We start from the raw sequence: 8056 nt of genomic DNA, 5'->3' as shown, positions 1-8056 counted from the left end.
GTGGTAACTTAGCCTTAAAGTAAGTTGTGTGGGCTGATGTTATTCAAGATATAAGGTATGTTATTCATCCTATCTCTTGTGTTGAGTTGTTTTGGAGGTTTACCAAGTCTTAAAAGTGAAGAGAAACATAGTTGGAAGGAGCATAGATGTTGTATTGAAGTTGTTGGTTTGTGGACTAATTTTTAAAGGATGGTTTGGACTGATTTGAATCTGTTTGAATGTAACATCTTGGATATGTTATGTTTGATGTTGTTATTGAAGTTTTGGAGTTGTTTTGGAATTGGATGGAGGTAGAGGATATAGGAGAAATGCTTTCCAAATCTGTTAACCCCCCAACTAGTTTAACTTGACCTTATACGTGTTTCAATAACTTGACCTTAGAGTAAATCATCTTGAATGTAGATTTGCAAGCTCGGGAAGATAGTCGTTAAGAGGTTAAGTTGTTACACCTTGCCCTTCCAGGAGCTAAGGACGTTCCGTACTCATGGCGTATTTTCGGAGAAGGACCTTATGGAAGCATAACATCGTGAGCGTACGCGGGATATAAGTGTTGAGGAACGGGTTTTACACCTTAGAAGAATTTTGTATCGTTAGTACTGTTAGTAAACGAACATGAGCCCGGAGGAGCCATGGAGCTCTTATAAGGCTAAGAAAGACTTCTAACAAGTATTAAGAGAATCGTTAAAGGTTCTGAGGCCAAGCGGATTGAAGAAAGTTAGTTGTCAAAGATTTGGGAAAAACTTGGAAAAAGTTCGAAAGAAATTTCTGGTCCAACTTGAGCAGGATAAATCTCCTAGAATATGAGGATTTATGTCACGACCCAACCCCGTAGGCCGTGGCTAGTGCCCGATCTGGGCACTCAAACGCATTCTAGTATATGGCAGAAGCCGACAAGGCTTTATTTCGAATTTAGATAATTTCCAGAAAATTTTTGGCAGAGTTTCCTTTGTTTTACGGACTATCCCATACACCCTCCACGCAGAAAATACCAACAAAGGCCACACAGGGCCAACAAGCAATATTTAAATATATGCGGACCGGCCGCCGCGGCGAATGGGATCGCCCAAACACAACATATACACACATCCATACAGAAAGACCCCAACCCACAAACATGTCCACAGACCTCTAAACAGACCAACAGAATCATATGACGGGACAGGGCCCCGCCGTACCCATGAACGAGAATATACATATATAGAAGTGACAGACTATACCAAAAGATGGCTCTGAATAACAGAGTGCTCCAAAAATAGCAGAATGAGATCCTAAGCGGACGGATCAGCAAACCTGTCGTCGGTACCTGCGCGGCATGAAAACGCAGCCCCCGAAGAAAGGGGGTCAGTACGAAATAGGTACTAAATATGTAAAGCCTGAATTACAGAAACAAACTCATAACTGGTGCAGAACATACAGAAAGTAAACGGAAAATCCAAAGTATCAGATACATAATTTCAAAACATGCAGAGTGTGTACAGAAACATATGTCATATCAAATCCGGCCCCTGCCCAGGGACTCGGCAGACAGAACGTGGCCACCCTCCCGACGCTGGTGCCACAACACAGAAGAATCAGAATAGGGGCATAACCCCGTAGCATAGTATGTCATATCAAATGGCCATAGCAAATCATATCAGAACAGGTGGACATGGCACATCATACTCCACAAACCCATGTACGCAAATACCTGCCCCCTCACATCGAGGCACGGCGAACAATGCAAAGGATCACGCTTGACAACATATCCTGGCCCGAGCTCAGTGTGGGAAACATTGGGGCATCCACGAATGGAGTAGTAAGAGACTAATGCAATTTAAAAATATCATAAATGTTTTCAAAGACTCGGTGGAGCGTATCAAAGCCAAACAAATCCAATGGAGTTGGACGGGATCATAATAGATGCACTTCGGATATCATAATAAATTACAGAAGTATAACCTTCCTGAAGTCGTTCCGAGTGTCAAAATAATTTACAAGACTTAATAGAATATTTAAAACAATATTCGTTAGGTAATTAAAAAGGGTAGTCAAAACGTTTCTTTCAAAAATCGCTTAAAAAGAAAGCTTTAGTACATTAAGGGCAAAATCGGGAATAGTGGGCCCGCCTCGGGACAAACAAGGCGGCGGGCTCAAATTGTGCCCTCTAAGCTTATGGGGTCACCTAAAAAGGTTCTACAAACATTCTATGACTTTCCAAGTAATTTAGAGCAAAGTTGCATTATTTCATGCAAAGCGTTCTAAATGATTCAATTCTACTGAAGGAAAAACTGAAATTTTCTCTTGCGGATTTCGAGGGCCAAGAAGTCTTTCGAGGCCCGGATCCGACCCTAACACACTAAGGGCATGCCAAGGGAAGAATTGGGGTTGCTTTACATACCTTTCAAGCTCCTCACGCCTTTCCAAACTCACTTCCCGTTTCGTCAAAAACCTGCAATTGGTCAAGTTTACCAATTGTGAGTTATGAATACCAAAGTTTCAACTTAATGCATAATTGTCTACCGAAATTTCGGCAGCACTTCCCCTATACATATAGCACCCCCGAGAATTCAACTCGGTTAGAAACCATCAACAACAACCCAAACGACAACATCAACATCAACAAAGAACATTAAAAACACAAATATCCTTCAACTAGTCATCTTTCTCACAAGTTGCCATAACCTTCATTCTAACCCAAACTTTCAAACTAATATCAATAATTTTACATTCATCAACAATCAAGATCATCACCATATAGTTCTAGAAACATTTCATATCGTTTTCCTTAAGTTATACACTCGATATACATAATATACAACTTTCCATCAAAGTCATAACTTGTGCAAAACATCAAATCTTTGGCATACAATTTCATAACATGTTTCCAACTTCCAAATTCATCAATGATCATCATAATTAACAACCAAACAACTTCATTTCCTTAATGTCGGAAAACCATACTAAAACGACATAAGTTTCTACATTCCAATTCAATACAAACTTATATCATTCTAACTTCATTTACATTACAAACATACTAAACAACTTAATTCATTTCCATCCCAAGTTCAATACACCACACGGCCATAAGCCTTTTTTGTCAACTTCAACTAAATCATTCAACTTCCAATTCCAATATGCATTTCATCACAACCACAACTAGAATATAACATGAATTCAACACATTGTGGCTATACCACCTATACATACATACGGCTACAAGCCATATTCCAAACCCACTTTGCAAACTTCCATTTTTCCATACAATCAACACATTTCTACATACTACAACACAAACAAAACTTAACAACACAATAAAAAGGTAGAAATTCTTACCTTTTCCTCAAGTCTTCTTCACTTGGAGATGTGATCACTTTGAAGAATCTAAAGCTTCTCCCTCCAAACCAACTATACCAAGATACAAAGGAACCTTAACTTAGTAGGGATTTAACAAGAAATTATTTTTTAAGACAAGATTTTTGCTAGCCAATTTTCCATGGCAAACCCGAACCCTCCTTGCTCTTTTTTTTTTTTCCTTTTGTTTGTTCTTGATCTTTAATGTCTTGAATCTTCTAATTATATAATAAGAAGACTTGGTCACATGACCAAGCACATGACCAACTAAAATGGGCTTGGGTCAAGGCCTTAGGTGGCCGGCCATGGTCCTTATTTTGGGACTCAATTTCAATTCAATTTTTGAGCCCAATAGCTTGTGAATCATATTTTGTAATTCCCGAAACTAATTTCCAAAATTCCAAAATTGCCCTTAGCCTTGTCACACACTTCCATGACTCAATTCATTCATGCATAACTTCTATGTTCAACAAACTATCAAATTTGACCTTGCATCTCAAAAATCCAATATATATCAAGTTTTTCCAAACGTGTGAGAACACGGGATATAACATCCTCCCCCCCTTTAGAACATTCGTCCTCGAATGTTAAATTAATCTTATAGGGTATGAGAATACTTTGGGGGAGTTTATGTTTATAGACAGCATAAATGACGCACATTCATTATTGAAACAGAATTAAGTAAGGGTTCAGGATTACCTGTGGTCGTAGGGAACAAATGAGAATATTTCTTCTTCATCTCCTCTTCGGCCTCCCAGGTCATTTCTTCCCTATTGTTATTCCACCACAGCACCTTAACAGAGGCTACATCTTTGTTCCGGAGCTGTCTTACCTGGCGGTCCAAAATAGCTAAGGGCTGCTCCTCATAAGATGACTGCTCCGTCACCTGAATATCATCCGCACGAAATATTCTGGAGGGATCACCAATGCATTTGCGGAGCATAGATACATGGAATACCGGATGTACCGCCTCCAAATCAGATGGCAGATTTAACTCATAGGCCACATTTCTAATTTTTCTAACAATCTGATAAGGCCCAATATAACGCGGACTGAGCTTGCCCTTTCTGCCGAACCGCATTACGCCTTTCATAGGCGATACTTTTAGAAACACCCAATCACCAACCTGGAATTCCAAAGGACGACGCCGTTTATCAGCGTATGATTTCTGTCGACTCTGGGCTGCCAATAGTCGTTCCCTGATAAGTTTCACCTTATCAACGGCCTGCTGGATCATATCTGGGCCGATTAATTCTGTCTCGCCAATATCAAACCAGCCGATCGGTGACCTGCATTTCCTGCCATACAGAGCCTCGTACGGAGCCATCTGGATGCTGGAATGGTAGCTGTTGTTGTAAGTAAATTCAATCAATGGCAAGTGATCCTCCCAGCTACCTCTGAAATCAATAACACAGGCCCGCAACATATCTTCAAGTGTCTGGATAGTGCGCTCGGCCTGTCCGTCACTCTGAGGATGAAAAGCTGTGCTCAGGCTCAGTTGAGTCCCTAATCCTTCCTGAAAAGATCTCCAGAAGTTCGCTGTGAACTGAGCACCTCTGTCAGTGATAATAGATATAGGAACTCCATGAAGCTTCACTATTTCTTTAATATAAAGCCTGGCATAATCCTCGGCGGAATAAGTAGTTCTGACGGGGAGAAAATGGGCTAATTTTGTCAGCCTATCAACAATAACCCAGATGGAATCATACTTCCGTGGAGTGCGAGGCAACCCTGTAATGAAGTCCATATTAATGATCTCCCACTTCCACGTCGGAATTTCCATTTCCTGCAACAGTCCACCCGGTTTCTGATGTTCAATCTTGACCTGGTGACAATTGGGACACTGGGCGACGAACTCTGCGATGTCCCGTTTCATGCCATCCCACCAGTATAAGCATATGAGATCATGGTACATCTTCGTAGACCCAGGATGGACCGAATAGCGAGCATAATGTGCCTCGCTCATAACCTGCTGCCGAAGGCCTGCAATATCAGGTACACACAACCTGCCCCTGAATAATAAAGTCCCATCCGGAGTGAACTCAAACGGAGTCTTCTCCTTATCATAGGCTGTGTCTCTGTATCGTGCCAAAACAGGATCTTCATATTGACGCCGCTTGATATCTTCCTTAATAGATGATTCAGAAACCCCTCTGACAGAAATCCGTGTACCTCCAGATTCGGCTAGACGAACCCCAAGATTAGCCAACTGGTGAATGTCACGCACTATCTCTCTCCTGTCTGGCTGTAAATCTGCCAAGCTGCCCATAAATTTCCGGCTAAACGCATCTGCCACAACATTATCCTTTCCCGGATGATACAGAATATCCAGATCATAGTCTTTCAGAAGCTCCAGCCACCTCCGCTGCCGCAAATTAAGCTCTTTCTGCTTGAAAATATACTGGAGACTCTTATGATCTGTATAGATATCAACATGAACGCCATATAAATAATTTCTCCATATCTTCAGGGCATGGATCACCGCTGCAAGCTCCAGATCGTGAGTAGGATAATTCTTTTCATGCTTTTTCAATTGCCGAGAAGCATAAGCTATAACTCTGCCGTGCTGCATCAATACACAGCCCAATCCCACGCCAGAAGCGTCACAATAAATAACATATCCATCGGGTCCCTCTGGAAGAGTCAGAACTGGGGCTGTAGTCAGCTTCTCTTTCAGCAACTGGAAGCTTCGTTCACAAGCATCAGTCCACTGGAACTTGGCTCCCTTCTGAGTTAGCCTTGTCAAAGGCGCTGAAATCGAAGCAAACTTTTCCACAAATCTTCTGTAATAGCCTGCTAACCCCAGGAAACTACGTACCTCTGTGGGCGTCGTGGGTCTGGGCCAATTTTTCACGGCCTCAATCTTCTGTGTATCCACCCGGACACCATCAGCTGCAATAATATGCCCCAGGAATGCCACTGAAGCCAGCCAGAATTCACATTTAGAAAATTTTGCATATAATTTCCGATGCCGAAGTACCCCAAGTACCGCTCTCAGATGATCTGCGTGCTCTGCCTCGGACCGAGAATAAACCAGGATATCATCGATAAATACAATTACGAACATGTCTAAGAACGGCCTGAATACCCGGTTCATTAAATCCATGAATACCGCAGGAGCATTAGTCAGCCCAAAAGACATAACTCTGAATTCATAATGCCCATATCTGGTCCGGAATGCAGTCTTAGGAATATCAGCCTCTCGTACCCGTACCTGATGATAGCCTGACCGAAGATCTATCTTCGAAAAATATTTGGTGCCCTGCAACTGATCAAACAAGTCATCAATTCTGGGGAGGGGGTATTTATTCTTTATAGTTACCTTATTCAGCTGTCGATAATCAATACACATACGCAGCGACCCGTCTTTCTTACGCACAAATAATACCGGGGCTCCCCAAGGCGAAGTTCTGGGCCTGATAAAGCCTTTTTCTAACAGATCCTTCAACTGCTCTTTCAGTTCTTTCAATTCTGCCGGTGCCATTCTGTACGGGGGAATAGATATCGGCTGAGTATCTGGAAGCAAATCAATAGTAAAATCTATCTCCCGCTCCGGAGGAAGGCCTGGAAGCTCATCTGGGAATACATCCGGAAATTCATTAACCATGGGAACTGACTGAAGAGTCGGCGTTTCTGCTGTCAAGTCTTGTACCCGAACCAGATGATAAATATAACCCTTTCTGATCATTTTCTTCGCCTTAAGGTATGAAATAAACTTACCTTTCGGCGATGCTGTATTACCGGCCCATTCTATAACTGGCTCCCCGGGAAACTGGAAACGAACTACCTTATTTTGGCAGTCAACATTGGCATAACAGGAGGCTAGCCAGTCCATTCCCATAATAACATCGAACTCGACCATATCTAAACTCCACCAGATCTGCCTTAGTGTCATGGCCACATAAAATTACAGAACAGTTTTTATATACCTGTTTTGCTACAATAAAGTCCCCAATCGGTGTGGCTACCTCAAACGGCTCTATAGGTTCAGACGTTATACCAATTTTACTAGTAACTAGAGGCGAAATATATGACAAAGTCGAACCTGGATCAATCAATGCATACACAGACCGAGAGAAAACCAATAATGTACCTGTAATGACATTAGGCAATGCCTCCTGATCCTGGTGGCTGGACAGAGCATAAATGCGGTTCGAAGGACCGCTAGTACCAGAAGCTCCACCACGGCCTCTGCCGCGACCCGCTGGTGCTGAAGTACCTGGCCCCGTAGGGCGCATAGCCACTGATGAAGATGAAGACCCTGCGGCTGATCCGGTAGGCTGCGCTACACCACCCGAACTACCCTTATACGGGCAATCTCTCACAGAATGGCCCTGACGGCCACAAGAAAAACATGCACCGGTGGCTCTGTAGCACTCTCCCGGATGGTATCTACCACAATAGGAACACTGAGGCCTAGGTGGCCTCGTCTGACCAGAACCCCTGTCTGTCCGCGAACCTGAAGCCCTGGAGCTCTGACCTACTCCTGAATACCCTGGGCTATCAAATCTGCGACCTGTAGGCTGTGGAGGTGCGCTCTGTGCCGGCTGGGATAGATGTCTGCTAGACTGCTGCGGCTGCTGAGGCTGTCTGCCCCGAAAATCTCCAGAATACTCAGATGATCTGGCCCTCTTGGGCTGTCTCCGATCCTGGATCCTATCAGGCTGACGCTCCCTATGCCGGTCCTCCATGCCCTGGGCGTGCGCCTGAATCCGAGCAATAT

The sequence above is a fragment of the Lycium barbarum genome, chromosome 11 (assembly GCF_019175385.1).
Source record: "Lycium barbarum isolate Lr01 chromosome 11, ASM1917538v2, whole genome shotgun sequence".
Classification (NCBI taxonomy): Eukaryota; Viridiplantae; Streptophyta; class Magnoliopsida; order Solanales; family Solanaceae; genus Lycium; species Lycium barbarum.
This window is presented reverse-complemented; position numbering follows the sequence as displayed.